This window comes from Mobula birostris, chromosome 6 (genome assembly GCF_030028105.1).
Source record: "Mobula birostris isolate sMobBir1 chromosome 6, sMobBir1.hap1, whole genome shotgun sequence".
Taxonomy (NCBI): Eukaryota; Metazoa; Chordata; class Chondrichthyes; order Myliobatiformes; family Myliobatidae; genus Mobula; species Mobula birostris.
This window is the reverse complement of record NC_092375.1, coordinates 47,489,626-47,510,042: the sequence shown is the minus strand read 5'-3', so window position 1 is coordinate 47,510,042 and position 20,417 is coordinate 47,489,626. Positions and strand designations below refer to the sequence as shown.

Genomic DNA, 20,417 nt, shown 5'->3' with positions numbered 1-20,417 from the left:
GCAACTTGCCAGAACTCATCTCGGGATCACATGAATGCAATTTTTACTGAGGCTTTCTCAAAGCATGGGTTACCTGTAAACATATGGTAGGTGGCGGATGCTTTCACCAAGTAAGGGCAAGAATCAATTCCTGGTAACATTTGGGCTATTGGCTCCCTTTCTCACTCATTTCCTAAGTGTGCCTTGGCAGCAGAGCCAGTATTCATTGCCTGTGGGAAGATGGGGCTGACCTTGGTCTGTGGCAGACATTTTGCTGATAGTATAACTTCAGAGTGGCTATGTTAGAATTTTCGGTATTAGGGCACCCTAATGATAGTTCATCAGTCTGAAACATTAAATCTGCTTCTCTATCCACAGATTCTATAAGACACTTGGTATTTCCAACACTTATGTTTCATTTCAGACCTACAGCATATGCAGTACTTTGCTTTTGCAAGTTCAATATTGGGCCCAGGAACAACGAGGAAAACATTGTAATGTAAATGTGCAGATTTGTTGATGTGCTCGTTGTCTGAAAGAAGAGGCAGCTGTATCACTTGGTACTTACAGTATCGACCCACAACTGAGCAGAGTCCATTTGTACCACATGAGGAGCTGGGTTGCTTCACCTTCACAGGGGCTGCAAACGGAATTAAAAACTGGTCAGTCATCGAAGAATATCACCACTTCTGACCATGTGATGGAAGGAATGCCATTGATGAAGCAGCTCATGTCTGCTGCTCTGCTGAGAAACTCCTCCACCTCATGGAGAGTTTTCCTCGATGCCCATTGGCCACGTTTTACCAGGGTTCCTTGTTGATACATTCAGTCAATGTTACTTCGATGTCAAGGGCAGTCACACTCCTCCCATCTCACCTCTGGAATTCACAACACGCCGGAGGAACTCAGCAGGTCGGGCAGCATCCGTGGAAGACTTCCTCCAGCGTGTTGTGTCCACGGATGCTGCCCGACCTGCTGAGTTCCTCCAGCATGTTATGAGTGTTGCTTTGACCCCAGCATCTGCAGATTATTTTGTGTTCACCTTGGAATTCATGTTTGAACCAAACATATAATCAGGCATACAGCCAAGTAATCCCAGTAGAACTGAAACTAAGCACCAACAAGCAGATTATTAGTAAGAACTGCTTGACAGTAAGTCAACTATATCTTCCAACATATTGCTGATGATTGAGAGTAGACTAATGATTGACCTAGGGTGGGGTATGTTCTGTTTCTTGCAGACACAAATATTCAACTGCCTACATTTCCACACAACCATCAAAGGAATCCATAAGGTTTTCCACTTTTGAACACGAAGGGCTGATGGCAACAATTGGCAGTGGAGAAAGGAAGTTGGGATTTAGTTGCTCTGGATAATCTTTGGAACCTAAATAATTTTGGCCATGGAGAAATGGACCAGTTAGCACTTCTTGTTGTCCAGACAGATTTTTAAAACGTCTACTTTCAACTTGCATGTGCCTCCCGGACTTGTGTAGGTAATGCTTACTTTCAACTTGCTGCATTGATAAAACTTTTAATGTAATGTCATTCCACCATTACTTCTTAAAGTGCAATCACACTTTTGAAGAGCTTTTGATAAATCGTGCTCAGTGTGAAGTGCCTATGTCCTGGCATCCAAGGGAAGGTGGGATCATAGAGCTGCAATGTCTGCTGTTTATTTGAATTACTACCTCAATGCAAAAAAGAAGTCTGAGAGATTTTGTTTTGATATAGTTGCACCATACAATGCAAGATGCTTATAAATTGCAAGACCTTCAAGTAATTCTTTGAACAAACTTAAACAATTATAACTTTTATCTGCTTCGAGTTTGTGATAAAGTTTTGCATGACTACGTACATGAAGCAAACACCAGGAATTCTCAAGATCTCATGGTTCACATACCGGTTAAGGTAAAAATTAACTCTTTTAGTGGTTCTGATGGGGGTGCAAGTGTAGAATTACTTGAATACCTGGCCCATTAAACATTAATTACTGTAGTCAATTCTGCCCTTCACTACTACCAGAACATTTTCTATTAAAAGAATAATTAGAGAATTTAGGGAGGGATTGCAATGCCAATGCCACAAGGTACTCATGTGGAATACAAGAGGAAATAAAATAAGATCAATCAGTCGCAGGTCAAATAGCATCTCAGGCATGTTCTTCCACTTGACAAGATTATGGCCAAACTGATTGATGACCTTGGCAATGCCTGATTCCCCTGTTCTCCAATACTCTATCCCAGCCTTAAGTATGTTTAATAACTTAAGTATGGACAAAATGGGGACAGGGAGATATTGCACAGTGGCGATACTGCTGACTGCCGACACTGTGCCTCTGGATAAGCTGTCCCAGTACAGCTGAGAAATTGGCATCTAGTCAACGATGTGGAAAATTGTCCTGTACTCAAATTGGGGACAAAATTAATTGGGGATATATCAGTCCAATCACATTGGAAGTTATCAAGAAAGCTATCAAATGGCACTTATTCACCAACCACCACAAGTCCTGTCAGCAAAACACTTCTCCCTGCTCTTGCTTTGATTATGAACAAAGGAACAGACCACGTGTGGCATTAAGGCGCCCAAGTAAAACTGAAGCCAATAGCAATTGAGATTAAAAAAATAAGGGAAGATGATTGTTGGAGGTCAATAATCTAAGCTCCCCACCCCCAGACTGCATTTCAGGACCAGGTTCTTGAACAATGATCTTCAGCTTCTTTATCAATGACTTTCTCTACAACGTGTGGTCAGAGTGGGGATATTTCCTGACGATTCCACTGTGTTTGTTCTATCATAGTGTTATCCATTCCAGACCACAACATTATTCAGATATGACCAAGTAGGCAGCAAATAAAAGATGCACCAATTCCTCTCGCTAAGCATATCCCAGGCGTTTACACCTTGAATGATCTGTCCTGAGCCCAGGCTATGAAGAAGGCTCGGTAACACCTCTACTTTCTTCGAAGCTTAAGGACAGTTGGCACCTCATCAGCTACTCTGACTTCCACAGACGGACCGTTGAAAGTATCCTGGTATGGCAATTTCAATGCAAGTGCCCTAATATCATGAGGTTCTGCTAATTCCATTAGAACCTAGTAGAAGCAAATGGATTAGAAAATCTGAAAACTAACCCCTACACCCCACCCATAAAGAGGCTGCAGAGAATGGTGAACGTAGCTCGTTCCATCGGAGGCACAGCCCTCCTCCTCACAGTATCTACAGGAGACGTTGTCTCAAGAAAGCAATACCTATCATTAAGGATCCCCACATCCAGGCCATACCTTCTTTATGCTACTACTATCAGCCAGACCACCAGATTAAGGAAGAGCTGCTTTCCTACAACCATTAGGTTCTTGAACCTACCTGCACCCTAACTCTACCTTAGCAATGGGCAGAGTGGGCTATTCTTTCCATTCCATGGACTTAACTTTGATTGTGACTTCTGTTTTTTTTTTGGACAAAGGCTTTATGCTTCTGCCATGTTTTAAAATATTTTTTATTGTAGGGTATAATTTATGTATAATTTATAGGCTGTGTACTTATGTCCCTGTGATCCTGCTGTAAGCAAGTTTTTCATTGTATTTTACCTCCTTGTACTTGAGCACATGACAATAAACTAGACTTGACTTGATTACCCACCTACTTTTACTATTGAAATGCCTTCCTACACCAACTTCCTGGCCATCATATTTGACAAGAAACTCAAGTGGAGCAGATGCACAACTGATGCAGAAACAAGAGCAGATTTGAAGCTAAGTGAGCAACTCACCTCCTGAGTTTTCATAGCACCTACAAGGCACAAGCCAGGAGAACAACAGGATACTTTCCACATTCCTGGATGGGCAAGCCTTCAGCAACACTCAAAATGCTGAATCTCCTCCAGAACCTTTTGCACAGCCTAAACATTTATTCCTTCTGCAAGCAACATATTGTGGCCACAGAGTGTATCATCTGCAAGATACATTGCAGCACCTTGCCATGTCTACCATGAAAGCTCTTATCAGACCTGGGACTCTTTCATCTTTTCGGACTGATGGGTAGGCATCATACGAGGCACTTACGTACATCCTCTCTTAGAAAAATGATTTCTGACTTTTCTACTTTTCTTCCAGTTCTTGCCAGAATCTTTGAAGTTAATATACTAATTGTTCCTCAGCCAGGGTGATGTCTATAGAGCCAGAACCTCATTAGTTCAAGATTAGCTATAAGCCAGTTCCTTAATATCATGAGGTTCTGCTAATTCCATTAGAACCTAGTAGAAGTGAATGGATTAGAAAATCTGAAAACTAACCCCCACACCCCACCCATAAAGAATGTAAGATATGAATTTAGGTCAGGATTAGGGGTAAAGTGAACTTTGTAGAAGGAAATTCTGAACAAATACTACTTAATTTAATCCTGTGTAGAATAGCGCAATACTGGGTGAGTCCAGTGTTTGGCTACAATAAGACAATAGCTATTGACTTGGCAGAGAGCAATATTCTACCTCAATTTAGGTGATTTATAGAATATTTAACTAGATCTTCATCTGCTACTGGGTAAAAGATTTAGAATAATTTTATAATTTTAGCATGTTAATAATTTTTTAATGTATTCATATTTTGTCCAGATATTGTTGTTTGTTAATTTCTCCATTCCAGAAAGAAAACCTTAGATTGCTAGGCAACACGTTCCTGGAGTCTGAGCAACAGTTGCTGTGGGAACTTCATTAAAGGGAGCCAAGTGGAATCAGATCATACAATGAAGACTTCAATGCTATTTTCATCTTTAATCCCATTGCAACCACCAATTCCTCATCTTACAAATACCGGTGGTGCAAATTATGATGAACCCATTTTGAGCTGAATTTAAAAGTCAGGCACAGCATAGATTCAAGAAAACATTTCCCTTGTTTTGAGAAGTGTCTTTTTGCTATGTCCGTGATGTGAAAGTACTTGTAGAGGTCATATAACTTTCTAGATACTTAACAGGCTGCTGACAACAAACTGGTTTCTTCTGGCAATTCCACTCTGACTGGAGAACAAATAGGAAGAGGAAAACAGCAGCAAAAAGAGGCTGCAAACAACAACAAGCTACATTTATATAGTGCCTTTATCAACGCTTTGGTGCCAAGTCACAGGGAAATGACAAGCAAAATAATTAAAAGCTTTGTCAAGATTTTTGATATTTAATGGACATTGAAAAGGAAATAAAGAAAATTGGAGAGATTAAGAAAATTGTGCAGGGCCAAAGTACCATGATGGAATGATAAATTTTTAAAATAAAATTACAATCAAATAGAGCAAATAAATCAAATATTCGTTTGCAAAAATCTTACCCCAAGGAGCTATCTTCAGATCATGTTGGTGCCTTAAGGAAGCAATTTGCTTCATTTTACACTGAAGAAAGTTTTAGTATTACATGCAAAGCGCATGAAAAATTAGAGATAGGCGTGCTTCTTTTGCTTTGCCTTGGGACTTCTAGATTTGCCCTGGTGATGGACTCTGGCATTGGAAAGCAAACGTTCTGGGCCGGCTGGTGGCACAATAACATGGGCGCCAGACCCGGGAGTGGAAGTTCCCGGGTTCGAAACTAGTTGGGTCTGCTCCCGAGTACGGTCTCCATCCGTGCCGGGCTGAGTGTCGAGATTGCAACTCAACCTCGTAAAATAAAGGGAAAATACTGTGAAAATGTCTGTGTGAGGAGTGGAGCGCCACACGGTCTCTCTCCCTCGCTCTGCGCCTTGTAAAAGCCATGAAAGAGACATCATCACGGACGCACGCACAGACACACACATGGACATGCAGACGCACAGGCACGGACGCGCGCACACGCAGACACACGCTAAAAAAAAGGGAAGGCAAACATTCTAATCCATAAAGATAAAGCTGCAATAATGCACGATGCCTGAATGTTATATTCTCTTCTCAGGAGATTAACCATCCTAAATAAGTAAAACTGGTGCCCAGCCCTGACCCCAAAGGCTATGGCACAAGGAAACGTACTTGGATGCTAGAGGAACTCAGCAGATCAGGCAGCATCTATGGAAATAAATAAACAGTCAACATTTTGGACCGAGAGCCTTCATCAGGACTGAAATGGAAGGGGGAAGATGCCAGAATAAAAAGGTGGGGGGAGGGGAAAGAGACTGACTAGAAGGTGGTAGGTGAAACCAAGTTGGTGGAAAAGATAGAGCTGGAGAAGAAGGAATCTGATAGGAGAGGAGAGTGGACCATGGGAGAAAGGGAAGTAGGAGGGGAACCAGGGGGAATTGATAGGCAGGTGAGAAGAGGTAAAAGGCCAGAGTGTGGAATAGAAGAAAAGAGAAAGTGGAGGGGAAAATAAAATTACCGGAAGAAATCCATGTTCGTGGAGACTGCCCAGATGGAATATAAAGTGTTGTTCCTCCACCCTGAGGGCAGCCTCACCTTAGTACACGAGGGTTCCCTGGACTGAAATGTCAGAACTGGAATGGGAATCGGAATTGAAATGTTTGCCTCTTGTGAAGTTTCACCTTTGGCAGATGGAGCAAAGGTGCTTGGCAAAGCCGTCACCCAATTGACAGTGGATCTCACCAATGTAGAGGAGGCGGCATTGGGAGCATCGGTCACAATAGACGAGCCCAGCAGATTCACAGGTGAAGTGTTGCCTCACCTGGAAGGACTGCTTGGAGCCCTGAATGGAGGTGAGGGAGGAGGTGGATTGGCAGGTGTGGCACTTAGGCTGCTTGCTGGGAAAAGTGTTGGGAGGGAAGAATGGACAGGGGAGTTGCAGAGTGAGCTGCAAGAGGTGGAGGGAGGGGAGACAAAGGTGTGTTAGGTGGTAGGATCTCTTTGGAGATTGCCCTAGTTGCAGAGGATAATGTGTTAGGTGCAGAGGCTGATAGCGTGGTAGGTGAGGACAAGAGGAACTCTATCACTGTTAAGGAAGTGGGGAGATGGGGAGAGCACAGATGCTTGAGAAGTGGAGGAGATGCAGCTGAGGGAAGCATCAGTGGTGGAGGGTGGGAAACCCTGTTCTTTGAAGAAAGAAGACATCTCTGATGTCCTGGAAAGGAAGGCCACGTCCTGGGAATGGATATAGTGGAGGCAAACGAACTGAGAAATGGGAATAGCATTTTTAAAGGAAAGGGGGTGGGAAGAGGTGCAGTCAAAATAACTGTGGGAATTGGTAAGTTTATAAGAGATGTCGGTTGACAGTTTGTCTCCAGAGAGATTGAGAAAGCAAAGGAAGGGTCAGAAATGGAGCAAGTGAATTTAAGGCCAAAGTGGAAGTTAGAGGCAAAGTTGATGAAATTGGCAAGCTCAGCATGGGTGCATGAAGCAGCACCAATGCAGGTGTCATCGTAGCAGAGGAAGAGTTGGGAAGTATTACCATGGAAGACTTGGGACATGGGCTGTTTTACGTAGCCAACAAAGAGACAGGCATAGCTGGGGCCCATGTGGGTGCCCATGGCTACCCCTCAAGTCTGGAGAAAGTGGGAGGACCCAAAGGAAAAATTGTTGAGGGTGAGGACTGGTTCTGACAGACAGTGGGTGGTGGTGGAGGGGAATTGTTTGGTTCTTTTGTTAAAAAAGAAGCAGAGAGCTTTGAGGCTTTCCTGATGGGGATGGAAGTATATAGGGACTGAACATTGATGGTGAATATGAGGCAGTCAGGGCCAAGGAGTTGAAAGTTGCTGAGGAGACAGAGCATGAGAAGTGTCACGGAGGTAGGTGGGAAGGGACTGGACCAAGGGGGATAAAATGGAGTCAAGTTATGAGGACACAAGTTCAGTGGGGCAGGTGGGGCAAATATAGTGGCAAGAATTACCAACCCTGGGAAAAGGACCATATACACAACCCTATCTATGCCCCTTAAGGTTTCATACACCTCTATAAGATCATCCCTCATATTCTACACTCCAATGTATAAGTCCAAAACAACTCAACCTCTTTCCATAATTCAGCCCCTTGAGTCCTAAAAACATCCTCACAAATCTCCTCTCTTCTCTTTCCAACATTACACCATCTTTCCCATGGCAGTCTGACCAAAACTGAACACAATATTCCAAATATGGCCTCGGCAATATCTCTCATGCACTTGGTCTTTAAGGAAGGAGTTGGCATGTTAAGAGAGAGCAGCTGCAGTTGAGGTAACCAGCCTTCAGGTATGGCTGTTGACTGCCGTGCCCTTTACCAGCACAGTAGGTGGGGCACAACAGTTTTTATTTCCTGCTGCCTTCCACGTTGGCATTGTAGGGGGTCTTACAGCTCTGATAAAGCAGTGACCATGCTGTGGAATTCTCAGCCAGGGTACTTTCCAGGGTACTTTGTAGGGAGAGTACAATGTGCAAAAGAACCCTTGAGAGCAAGTATCCAGCTGTCAGGCACTTGTAATGATATGAGAGCAGCTTTTCGTTGATCCAGCGATCGTGAAGGGATATGTTCTTTCTCTTAGGGGCAATTTGGCTGGGAATATAAGTGTGCTATTAAAAAACAGCACTTCCAGCAATATACCAGCAATAACATTTTCTTTAATCTTTACTTGAAACCCTGCTGTTTGAAGGGCATAGGTGACAATTTGCTGAGTAGCAAGTTACTTAAGACCAAACATTCACATTGGTAGATCTGAACAAATTTCTCTACCACTTTTAAACTAGTTAATTTTTATTTTATAAAAATGGAGGGGGGAAATGAATGATTCATCAGAGTCATACGTTTTCCACTGTCACAGATGACTAATTTCCAGGAATAGCAATTCAATGTAGTTTACTCATATAACCCAGGCAGAGGGCCAAGATGGGACCCGAGCAAATATTTTTGCAAGTGTATGATCAGCCATGTAACACAGAATGCTCCTGGATCTTTGATGACAGAGTGCAAGGAAGGAGCAACAGCTTAGCTGATCTAGAACTATTGTACAAGGCCCAGTAATAAAGCTTGCCAGATTCAGCCTGAAATTAGTCAGACTCCTGTATCAAATGACTCATTGTCTCTTGAATAAGGAAAGAGACATTCCTTAATTTCAATACTGCATACAGCTGAAACAATGGAGACTGACGTTCTTGTGAGAACTTTAGATAATTAAATAAGAGCACACCGCTTCAAATATTGCCAGCATTGATTGTCACCATTCTTTTATTCTTAATAATGAGAAAAGCAATGAAGACACTTGTATTTAGGATTGAACTCACATACGGGGGGTTCAGCTTTACTTTGACTACAGGACTGTGCTTATCTTTGAATCCTGACGCATTACATTCTTAAGAAATTATTGGTCATTGGAACAATGTAATAGGATTTAGCTACTCACTTTAACTGTGCAGCAAGCCTGGGAAAGTGGAATAAGGAGGATCTCTGTGCATCTTGCACTCTGCATTGAGACTACAATGGTCAAGAAAGACCTAATGGTTCAGAACAGCTCAGAAGCAAATTGCAGTGGATGCTGAAGATTGAAAGTAAAAATAGAACATACTGGAACTTTTCAGCATGTCAGGAAAAGGGTAGACGAAGAATGCAGTATTAATTTCTCAGGTTTATTTCTCAGACTACTTGTTGATAGAACATACTGTGGAACATAATAATTACAGCACAGTAAAGGGCCTTTGGCTGACCTTTCAACCTACTCTAGATCAATTTAACCCTTCCCTCCTACATAACTCTCAATAATCCTTGGTTTAATTAAAGTTGAGAGAAGAGCTGATTGAAGGGGCAGATGTCATGAAAGATCTAGATAAATAAGGAGTCACTGTTGCCATTGTTGAGACGATAGAGGAATCCTGGCAACAGAATGCTGAGCTTGCTTATGACTTGGAATTCACTGAGTGAAAGAGAATTTAATTGTGACTTTTGAAAATGAACTGGATAGGTACTTTAAAGAAAGGAAGTTATAGGGCTACATGTAGGAACGATGGTGTTACAAGTGCATGAAAGAAACAGGAATGAGATTTGCAGCACCTTTATCTCATGAAGTGCTGGCAAACTCTGGATGGACTACATGAGCACCTTCAGTGCTGTAGTACTTGTGAATCTACATTTCTGTAGAAATCTAAAGATAATGAGCAGACTTTTAAAACCTATCTGCACTTGCAGTGGACCACAGGAAATCCTGTGTGAAATTGAATTCCTGATAACATGAGCAGAGTTGCAAATATGTTGCAATGGTACAGCCATTAATCTCTAACTGCTCAAATCAGTCAGTGAGTCTGGAGATGAGGAACCAGACGGGATGACATGAGTCTCTGGTTTTGTGTATTTCTGTTTGCAAGTATATAAAATTTGTAGAGTTCCTTGCAAGACAGCTTGTTTACCTGAATTTTCTTCAAAGTTGCAATGAAAACAGAGCATTTTATACACTCAACAAGGTCACTTAATTAAAGTCAGAAGCCAAAACAAGCTCATTGTCTTTCCATTTTGAAAGATATTAGAACTCAGAAATCACTCTTTAACAATAATGGTTAGGCTGAAGATAACAGAGTCATTGAACACTATAGAACAGAAACAGGCCCTTTGATCCATCCTGTCAGCTTAATCCCATTGACCTGCACCCAGATCATAGCCTTCCATACTCCCCCCCCCCCATCCATGTACCTTTCCAAACTTCTCTTAACTGTTGAAATAAAACCTGTATCCATCAATGTCACTGGCAGCTCATTCCACACTCTCTCCACTCTCTGAGTGAAGGAGCTCCCCCTTTGTGCTCCCCTTCAACATTTCACCTTTCCCCCTTAACCCCTGACTATAATAGAGAAATGCAAAATCCAAAAGCGGGTTGTGATTAAATATATAGGGAGATTTTTCTCCCCCAGTGACAGAAGAATTGATAACCAAAGGATTAACTAGCGAACAAAACTCAGAGGTGACAGGAGGGGAATAAATGGAGCAATCTGCTGTGATCTGGAAGATACTCCCGACAGGATGGAGAAGTAGATGCAGTAGTAATTTTCAAAATGGAAATTAAACAAATACTTGAAGGGAAGATGTTGCCAGGGTAAGTTGGAATGTGCAAGGAAGGGGGTTTTTTGGGATGGCTCAGTGACAAGCATAATGTGTCAAATGTTTAACTTCTATGCTGTATCATTGCACAATTCTATATCACTTACTTAAACCTGTTATAAAATACAAAATCATATCAGTTTTTACTTGACTATTAATAAATCTACTTTCAATCATCTTGCTGACTATGAACTCAGAAAAGCAACAGTGCAAACAATAAATCTTACCTCCAATCCAATCTGCTTGTCCTCTAGAGACCATTCCAGTACATCCAAGGGATATTTAGATATGGTGTTAATGAGAAGATGCAGTTACCATTTGGCCAGAGACTGACTGCATAAAAATTTCTTCTGATAGAAGCTTGAAACCTCAATCATATCCAACTAAGTGTCAGTTATTTTTATGCTTGGCCAGATTTCATGTTGGAGATGAGTTGACCCAGAAATGACCACAAATACCTAGTTGATTTACCATGACAATAAACCCAAATATATATGCTGTACCAGCCATTTGTTAGGCATAGGTGCAACTTACAGAAAATAAATCTTCTTTAATGTTTCATACAGATTCAATTCCACTTGCTGTAGGTACTTCCAATTCTTTTCAATATGGTTAACACTATAGCTGAAGGTTGTTTTTCTATGGCAAAATGATTCTGTTTTCAGGCAGTTATTTGGTGCCAATTACTGCCTGGAGATTGAGCAAAGAGATGGAGAATAATGTGATAGTTTAGAATCATAGAACACTACAGCACAGAAATAGATCCCTTGGCCGTCTAGTTATTCTCTCTAGATTCATCGACCTGTATCTGGACCATAGCCCTCCATGATCCTCCCATCATCTACATCCAAATTTCTCTTAAATGTTGAAATCAAATCTATATCCACTACTTCATCTGGCTCATCAGCTCCTTCCACACCCTCTGAGTTAAAATGTTCCCCCAGTCATTTCTCCTTTCACCCTTCACCCATATTCTCTAGGTCTAATCTCACCCAACCTCAGTGGAAAAAGCCTGCTGTCTATGCTGTACCACTCATAATTTACTGTATATACCTCTATCAGATCTCCTCTCATTCTCCTATGCTCCAGTGAATAAGGTCCTAACTTGTTCAACTTTTCCTTATAACTCAGGTCCTGAAGTCCTGGCAGCGTTCTAATAAATTTTCTCTGCACTCCTTCAATCTTATTGATATCCTTCCTGAAGGTAAGTGACAAGAACTGCACACAATATTCCGAATGAGGACACACCAACATCTTACACAACATCCCAACTCCTGCACCCAATACGTTAATTTTTGAAGGCCAATGTGCCAAAAGCTCTTTTTACGGCCCCATCTACATGCACTGTCACTTTCAAGGAATTATGGATCTGTATTTCCAGATCCCTCTGTTCTACTCAAGGGCTTTTAAATGTGTCTGGATTATTCAGCCATTTTTTTTCGACTGACTAAGGTTTGATATTATAATCTCCTGACTCAGAGGCAAGGTGTTACTTTTGAACTTGAATGGAAAATACAATACAATGAACCAGTAGATTGATACTCCAGTCAAGGTTATTGTTTTCTTATTGATTTCCATGCAAAAAAAAATCTCACACCTTACATAATAATGTGAAACATAGAAACATAGAAACATAGAAAATAGGTGCAGGAGTAGGCCATTCGGCCCTTCGAACCTGCACCGCCATTCATTATGATCATGGTTGATCATCCAACTCAGAACCCCGCCCCAGCCTTCCCTCCATACCCCCTGACCCCCGTAGCCACAAGGGCCATATCTAACTCCCTCTTAAATATAGCCAATGAACTGGCCTCAACTGCTTCCTGTGGCAGAGAATTCCACAGATTCACCACTCTCTGTGTGAAGAAGTTTTTCCTAATCTCGGTCCTAAAAAGCTTCCCCTCTATCCTCAAACTGTGGCCCCTCGTTCTGGACTTCCCCAACATCGGGAATAATCTTCCTGCATCTAGCCTGTCCAATCCCTTTAGGATCTTATACGTTTCAATCAGATCCCCCCACAATCTTCTAAATTCCAACGAGTACAAGGCCAGTTCATCCAGTCTTTCTTCATATGAAAGTCCTGCCATCCCAGGAATCAATCTGGTGAACCTTCTTTGTACTCCCTCTATGGCAAGGATGTCTTTCCTCAGATTAGGGGACCAAAACTGCACACAATACTCCAGGTGTGGTGTCACCAAGGCCTTGTACAACTGCAGTAGTACCTCCCTGCTCCTGTACTCGAATCCTCTCGCTATAAATGCCAGCATACCATTCGCCTTTTTCACCGCCTGCTGTACCTGCATGCCCACTTTCAATGACTGGTGTATAATGACACCCAGGTCTCGTTGCACCTCCCCTTTTCCTAATCGGCCACCATTCAGATAATAATCTGTTTTCCTATTTTTGCCACCAAAGTGGATAACTTCACATTTATCAACATTAAATTGCATCTGCCATGAACTTGCCCACTCACCCAACCTATCCAAGTCACCCTGCATCCTCTTAGCATCCTCCTCACAGCTAACACTGCCACCCAGCTTCGTGTCATCCGCAAACTTGGAGATGCTGCATTTAATTCCCTCATCCACTAAATACTGAGAAAGGGAGAGGCTTCTCCACTGAAAGAAAGAAATAGCATGCTTTTGCACAACTCCCAGCAGTGAAATACAGATAGGCATTGTCACAATGCTTGGCCAAGAGTGCCCAAGAAGAGTAGCGTGAGCTGCCTTAACAACTATCCTCCAGCAACTCTCACATCTACAGTGATGTAATGCTGATAGAGGTTGATAATGGCTAGGATCAATTCCTGTCTCAGCAAGGAACTGGACCCAGTGCAATTTGCCGATCATCACAATAGGTCTATGGCAGATGCAAACTCAATGGCTCTGCATGTGGCCTTAGATCACCTGGACAATACAAACACCTACGTCAGGATGCTGTTCATTGACTATAGCTCAGCATTTAACACCATCATTCCTACAATCCTGATCGAAAAGTTACAGAACCCAGCCTTATATACCTCCCTCTGCAATTGGAAACTCAACTTCCAAACCGGTAGACCCCAATCTGTGTGGATTGGTAACAACATCTCCACCATGCTGACAATAAACATTGGGGCATCTTAGGGATATGTGTTTAGCCTACTGCTCTACTCTCTCTATATGCATAAGACCATAAGGCATAGTAGTAGAACTAGGCCATTCAGCCCACTGAGTCTGCTCCACCATTCCATCATGGCTGATCCCAGAACCCACTCAACCCCAGACACCTGCCTTCTCGCCATATCCCTTGATGCCCTGACCAATCAGGAAATGATCAACTTCCGCCTTAAATATACCCACAGACTTGACCTCCACCACGGTGTGTGGCAGAGCATTCCATAGATTTACTTCTGGCTAAAAAAAAATCCTCCTTACCTCTGTTCCAAAGGGTCACCTCTCAATTTTGAGTCTGTGCCCTCTAGCTCTGGGATATCCCATCATCAGAAACATCCTCCCCGCATCCACCCTATCTAGTCCTTTCAACATTCGGTAGGCTTCAATGAGATCTCCCTGCATTCTTCTGAATTCTGGTGAGTACAGGCCCAAAGCTGCCAAATGCTCCTCATAAGTTTACCCCTTCATTCCTGGAATCCTTCTTGTGAACCTCCTCCGGACTCTCTCCAAAGGCAACATATCCTTTCCGAGATATGGGGCCCCAAATCTGTTGACAATATTCTAAGTGCGGCCTGACTTGAAACTTGTAAAGTCTCAGCATTATCTCCTTGCTTTTATATTCTATTCCCTTTGAAATACTTTGTACTTTATAAATGCCAACATTGCATTTGCCTTCTCTACCACAGACTCAACCTGTAAATTAACCTTCCGGGAGTCTTACACGAGGACTCCTAAGTCTCTTTGCACCTCCGATGTTTGAACCTTCTCCCCATTTAAATAATATTCTGCACTATTGTTCCTTTTACCAAAATGCGTTAACATACATTTCCCAACACTATATTCCATCTGCCACTTTTTTGCCCATTCTTCCAATTTGTCTAAGTCCTGCTGCAATCATATTGGTTCCTCAGCATTACCTACCCCTCCACCTATCTTTGTATCATTTGCAAAATTTGCCACAATGTCATCAATTCCATTATCTAAATCATTGACAAACAATGTGAAAAGCAGTGGTCTCAATACTGATACCTGAAGATCACCATTAGTCACCGGCAGCCAACCAGAAAAGGCCCCTTTATTCCTACTCGCTGCCTCCTGCCTGTCAGCCATTCTGCTATCCATGCCAGTACCTTTCCTGTAATGGTATAGGATTTTATCTTATTAAGCAGCCTCATGTGTGGCACCTTATCGAACACCTTCTGAAAATCCAAGTAAATGACATCCACTGCCTCTCCTTTGTCCACCCTGCTTGCTACTTTATCGAAGAACTATAACAGATTTGTCAGGCAAGATCTCCCTTCACAGAAACCATGCTGACCTTGATTTGTTTTATCATTAGTCTCCAAGTACCTTGAAACCTCATCCTTAAAAATAGACTCCAACACTTTCCCAACCACTGAGGTTAGGCTAACTGGCCTATAATTTCCTTTGTTATGACTTACTCCCTTCTTAAAGAGTGGAGTCACATTTGGAATCTTCCAGTCTCCTGAGACCATGCCAGAATCAAGTGATTCTTGAAAGATCATGATCAATACATTCATGATCTCTTCAGCAACCTCTTTCAGGACTCTGGGATGTAGCCCATTTGGTCCAGGTGACTTATCCACCTTAAGACCTTTGAGTTTGCCTAGAGCTTTTTCCTTTGTAATAGCAATGGCACTCACTCCTGCTCCCTGATACTCACGGGCCTCTGGCACACTGCTAGTGTCTTCCAAAGTGAAGACTGATGCAAAGTACCCATTAAGTTCATCTGCCATTTCTTTGTCTCCCATTACTACCTCACCAGCATCATTTTCCAGTGGTCCAAAATCAACTCTCACCTCGCTTTTACTCTTTATATAATTGAAAATAAAAATTGGTATCTTGCTCATATTTCATCTTTTCCCTTCTTATAGATTTTTTAAATCATCTTTTGTTAGATTTTAAAAGCTTCCAAATTATCCAACTTCCACTCACTTTTGTGACATTATATGCCCTTTCTTTGCCTTTATGCGGTCCATAACTTCCTTTGTCAGCCACGGTTGCCTAGCTCTGCCCTCTGAGAACTCTTCCTCTGTGGGACATATCTATCCTGCGCCTTGTGAACTATTCCCTGAAACTTCAGCCATCTCTGCTCTGCCGTCATCCCCGCCAGTGATGATGGTGTGGCTAGGTGTAGCTCTAACGCCACCTATAAATTTACTGATGATACAATCTTTGTTGGCAGAATCTCAGGTGGAGACAAGAGTGTGTGCAGGAGGAAGATATATCAGCTGGTTGAGTGGTGTCACAGCAACAACCAACATCAGCAAGACCAAAGGGCTGATTGTGGAGTTCAGAAAGGGTAAGATGAGGGAACACAAACCAATCCTCTCGGAGTGATCATCAGTGGAGTTCAAGTTCCTGGGTGTCAATATCTCTTGGGGGCCTAACCTGGACGCGACATATTAATGCAGCTATAAAGAAGGCAAGACAGCCACTATATTTTATTGGGAGTTTGAGGAGATCTGGTTTCTCACCTAAAACATTCAAAAACTTCTACAGATGTACTGTGGAGAGCAGTTTGACAGGTTGCGTCAGTGTCTGGTATAGGGAGCGGGGGGAGAGTGGCTACTGCACAGTAATGAAAGAAGCTACGGAAACTTGTAAAATTAGTCAGCTCCATCTTGGGTACTAGCCCCCGTAGTATCGAAGACATCTACAAGGAGCGGTGTCACAGAAAGACAGCATCCATTATTAAGGATCCCATCATCCATTGCATGCTCTCTTCTCATTGTTACTGTCAGAAAGCAGATACAGAAGCCTGAAGGGACAGCTTCTTCCCCTCTGCCATCCGATTTCTAAATGAACGTTGACCCCATGAACACTACCTCACTACTTTTTGCATTATTTTTAATTTAACTATTTTATATATATATATATATATATATTTACTGTAATTGATTGATCGATTTTTTCTATATGTATCACATATTGTATTGTTATGCTGTCACTAAGTTAACGACATATGCCAGTGGTAAAAGATCTGATTCTGATTCTGACATGGATTGCTGGCTGTGATAGAGCTTCGGCAGGGACATTTAATTTTGAAATAGGGAGAAACATGTTTGATGATGAAACTCAATAAAAAATAAATTACAAAAAAAAGGGAGAAATATTTTAATTTGTAGCACCTTTAGAAATGTAAGGCTTACTCATCTACTTAGTGAGTTTACTTGATGTTAACAAGTTGCAGTAAGATTGTAGATGAGTTTGTAATGTTTGAAAGGGAAGGAGCTGGTGATGTGGAAATGAGGTTGGATTGCCTGTTCATATAACTCTTTAATACAGTGTCCAGTATTTAAAAAACTGTTTCTCATGACACCGTGAGGTTGTTATTAGCAATTACATGTTCCATTGTAGCATTTCTGACCAAAATAATCTAAATCTGACATCATAACCTGGAAGTTAGAAAGAGAAATGACCTCAAAACATCAATTTGGCCAAGTTGGCAAACAAAATGCATCTAATAGGCATTTTCCCCCATTCTATCCTGTTGAAAAAATGTATAATCCAGCTCATTCACCCATCTTAAAGTTAATGAAACAATGCAGGATGCAGAAATTCAGTTAACTGGAGAGAACATTTTATTATTTTGCTAAAGGTCCATGAAACTTCCTAGATTTCAGGGTGATAAGAGCATTTTTTTACATTAATTAACAGAGGTACCTTTGCAGGTACATTAATATCTCCTTCTGCAGAGGAGTTTACTGATGTGCATGGTAATATAATTTTATGCATTTTCAGTGACTGAGAATATTCAGAAAACTTTGATATCATTTCTGTTGTAAAACATCTTGCCTACAGTCACTTTACCTTCCAATGTCTCCCATTTTATTAGAAATCATTTTGAAATAAAGTAAGTCATTAGCTTCAAGTTCCTGGGTGTCAACATCTCAGTGGATCTATGCTGGGCTCAACATTTTGATGCAATCATGAAGAAGGCATGCCAGTAGCTGTACCTCCTTTGTTGTTTGAGGAGATTTGACATGCCACTCTAGCAAATTTCTGTAAATGTTCAGTGGAAAGCATTCGGAATGGCTGCATCGACACTTGGTATGGAGGTTCCAATGTGGAGGATCAAAGGAGGCTGTAGAGGGTTGTAGCCAACCTCATCAAGGGTTCAACCATCCCTGCCACTGAGGACATCTTCAAAAGGCAGTGTCTCAACAAGGTGGAATCCCGGACATGCCCCCCCCCCCCAATACTACCATCAGGGAGGTGGTACAGGAGCCTGAAGACACACACTCGACGATTTAGGAACAACTTCTTTCCCTTTACCGTAAGATTTCAGAAAGGCTCGTAAGCACTGCCTTGCTATTCCTCTTTTGCATTATTTATTATTGTAATTTACAATAATTTTTACATTGCACTGAGCTGTTGCCATAAAACTCCAACTTTCACAACATCTGTCAATGATAATAAATCCGATTCTGATTTTGATTCTGCCCTGCCTTCTCATTATGTGTTCTAGATTAACCTGAGAATAAAGTCTTTTGCAGGAAATGCCTGTATGTCCTTGAAACTGCGAAATCAAACTACCATTGTCCCAGGCTGCTTGACTGCCATTTAGTTCCAGTTTGCAGCTCTGAGTGATGTGTACAGTACAAATGCACAATGACATCTCTGGATAGGGAATGGTAGGGTTGAAACTTTCCTGGAGAACTTGTCCCATTAGCCCTGCCTCTTTAGGGTGGAAGAAGGCTTGGAATTGGTAGTAATAATTTTTATGGAAAGGAAATTCCATGCTTCAGGGTTTCAGATTTGATCAGCTCCATTTACTTTATTTATGAAGCATCTAAAGCACAGGTCCCCAACCTGGTGTCCACAGACCTCTCGGTTAATGGTAGGGGTCCGTGGCATTACAAAAGGTTGGAAACCTCTGATCTAGGGCAACATGCAGATGGTTCATTTAATGAATTTAGAGATGAGATTGCTTTGCACAAGTAGCTCAGGGGGTTAGAAAATGGAACTTGTCCTGCTTAATCTATATTGAGATAACAGTAGGAAAAGAGCAGGAGGGATAGACTGGAGATATGTCCAGCCAGCTCCTACACAACAGGCACAAAATGAGGTTGTTTTACCTGGTAGGTCTATATAGTTCAATGTAAGCAGCAAAGTACACTCCTCATAACCCTTGAAACCCCTTTTGTTTTGTTTTGTTTTGTTTGTAACCCTTGAAAACACTTGTGCAGCTCAGTTTTGAACAGTTGCATCTGCCTCTATTATTACTCCAAGCAGTGCAATCCACAACTTAAACACTCAATGGTTAAAAAAAAGTAGCATTTGGCTCCTTTACCAATTAACTTCTTTCCATGCTCCCTACTTTCTTACGTCTCCAACAATGGGAGTAATCTCCCTCCGTCCAGTGTATGCCCTTATTTTTAAACAGCTCTATGAAATATCTTCACAATCTCTTCTTCCAAGAACAGCTCCAGAATCTTGAATCTATCCTTGCACCTGAAACATCCCGTCCCTGGATTCAACTTCTTCTTAGTGTTCTCCTGAACCTTCACATTTTTCTAATGCCTGGTGTCGAGAATTGGACGGTTTAGAACAGCTGTGGCTAAATGTATGGTTTATCAATAAATGGATGGAAATTGGACACAGCAAGTAACTTATCAAATATTGAATAGGAACTCCCTAACTCACCAGTTCCTGTAACCAATATTATGGTGAGTCTTTTATTGCCTTTGAAGTGGTACAACCTGCTCTTGACATAATCCAGATCCTATCTAATACCATGACATTTTTGCAGTGATCAAGATGGATCAAGTTAGGAGGACACAGGAACTGTGGACTTCTTGCCCTGAAAACTTCAAATAGTTATCTAATTACAGTATATCAATGATTAATGCTCAATAGACAGAAATTTGGTTTTTGATTTGATGCTCATCAAGTAAATCCTTAGTGTTTGAAACCTCCACCCTGAACCCTAGCCCAATCATGTACTTGAGCCTCTCACTCCAACACTGCTCCCCACAATCCCGACACACCCAGCTGTTTGGTCGACCCCAATTTTCAGCCCTGATCCTGAAGAAGCAGCATGGAGTCTGGTCAAGGAGCGATGCCCAACCACAACAAAGTCTGGCATTGGGTGTGGTGCAAAACTGGCATTGGGTGTGGTGCAAAACTGGCAGCTAACCTGCTATAAAACATTGACCAGACAGAAGGAAATGGTCACACTGTCTATTCATAACTAGAGGTTGCATTTAAACTTGTAGTGATTTCTCAATATATGATTCATTGATGGTTAGAACATGGACTGGTTCAGTTCCCTGTGTGTCTGGTGTGGAGCCCAGTAGAA

At 41.8% G+C, this 20,417-nt stretch overlaps 1 long non-coding RNA gene across 1 annotated transcript in view; it reads right to left on the bottom strand.

Moving 5' to 3' along the window:
• The window catches only part of LOC140199778 (uncharacterized), a 50,391-nt gene that overhangs the window by 15,896 nt on the left and 14,078 nt on the right, over positions 1–20,417 (bottom strand). The window contains exon 2 of the long non-coding RNA XR_011886487.1: positions 548–619. This is a non-coding gene — a long non-coding RNA (uncharacterized lncRNA). The remainder of the gene's footprint in view (positions 1–547; positions 620–20,417) is intronic.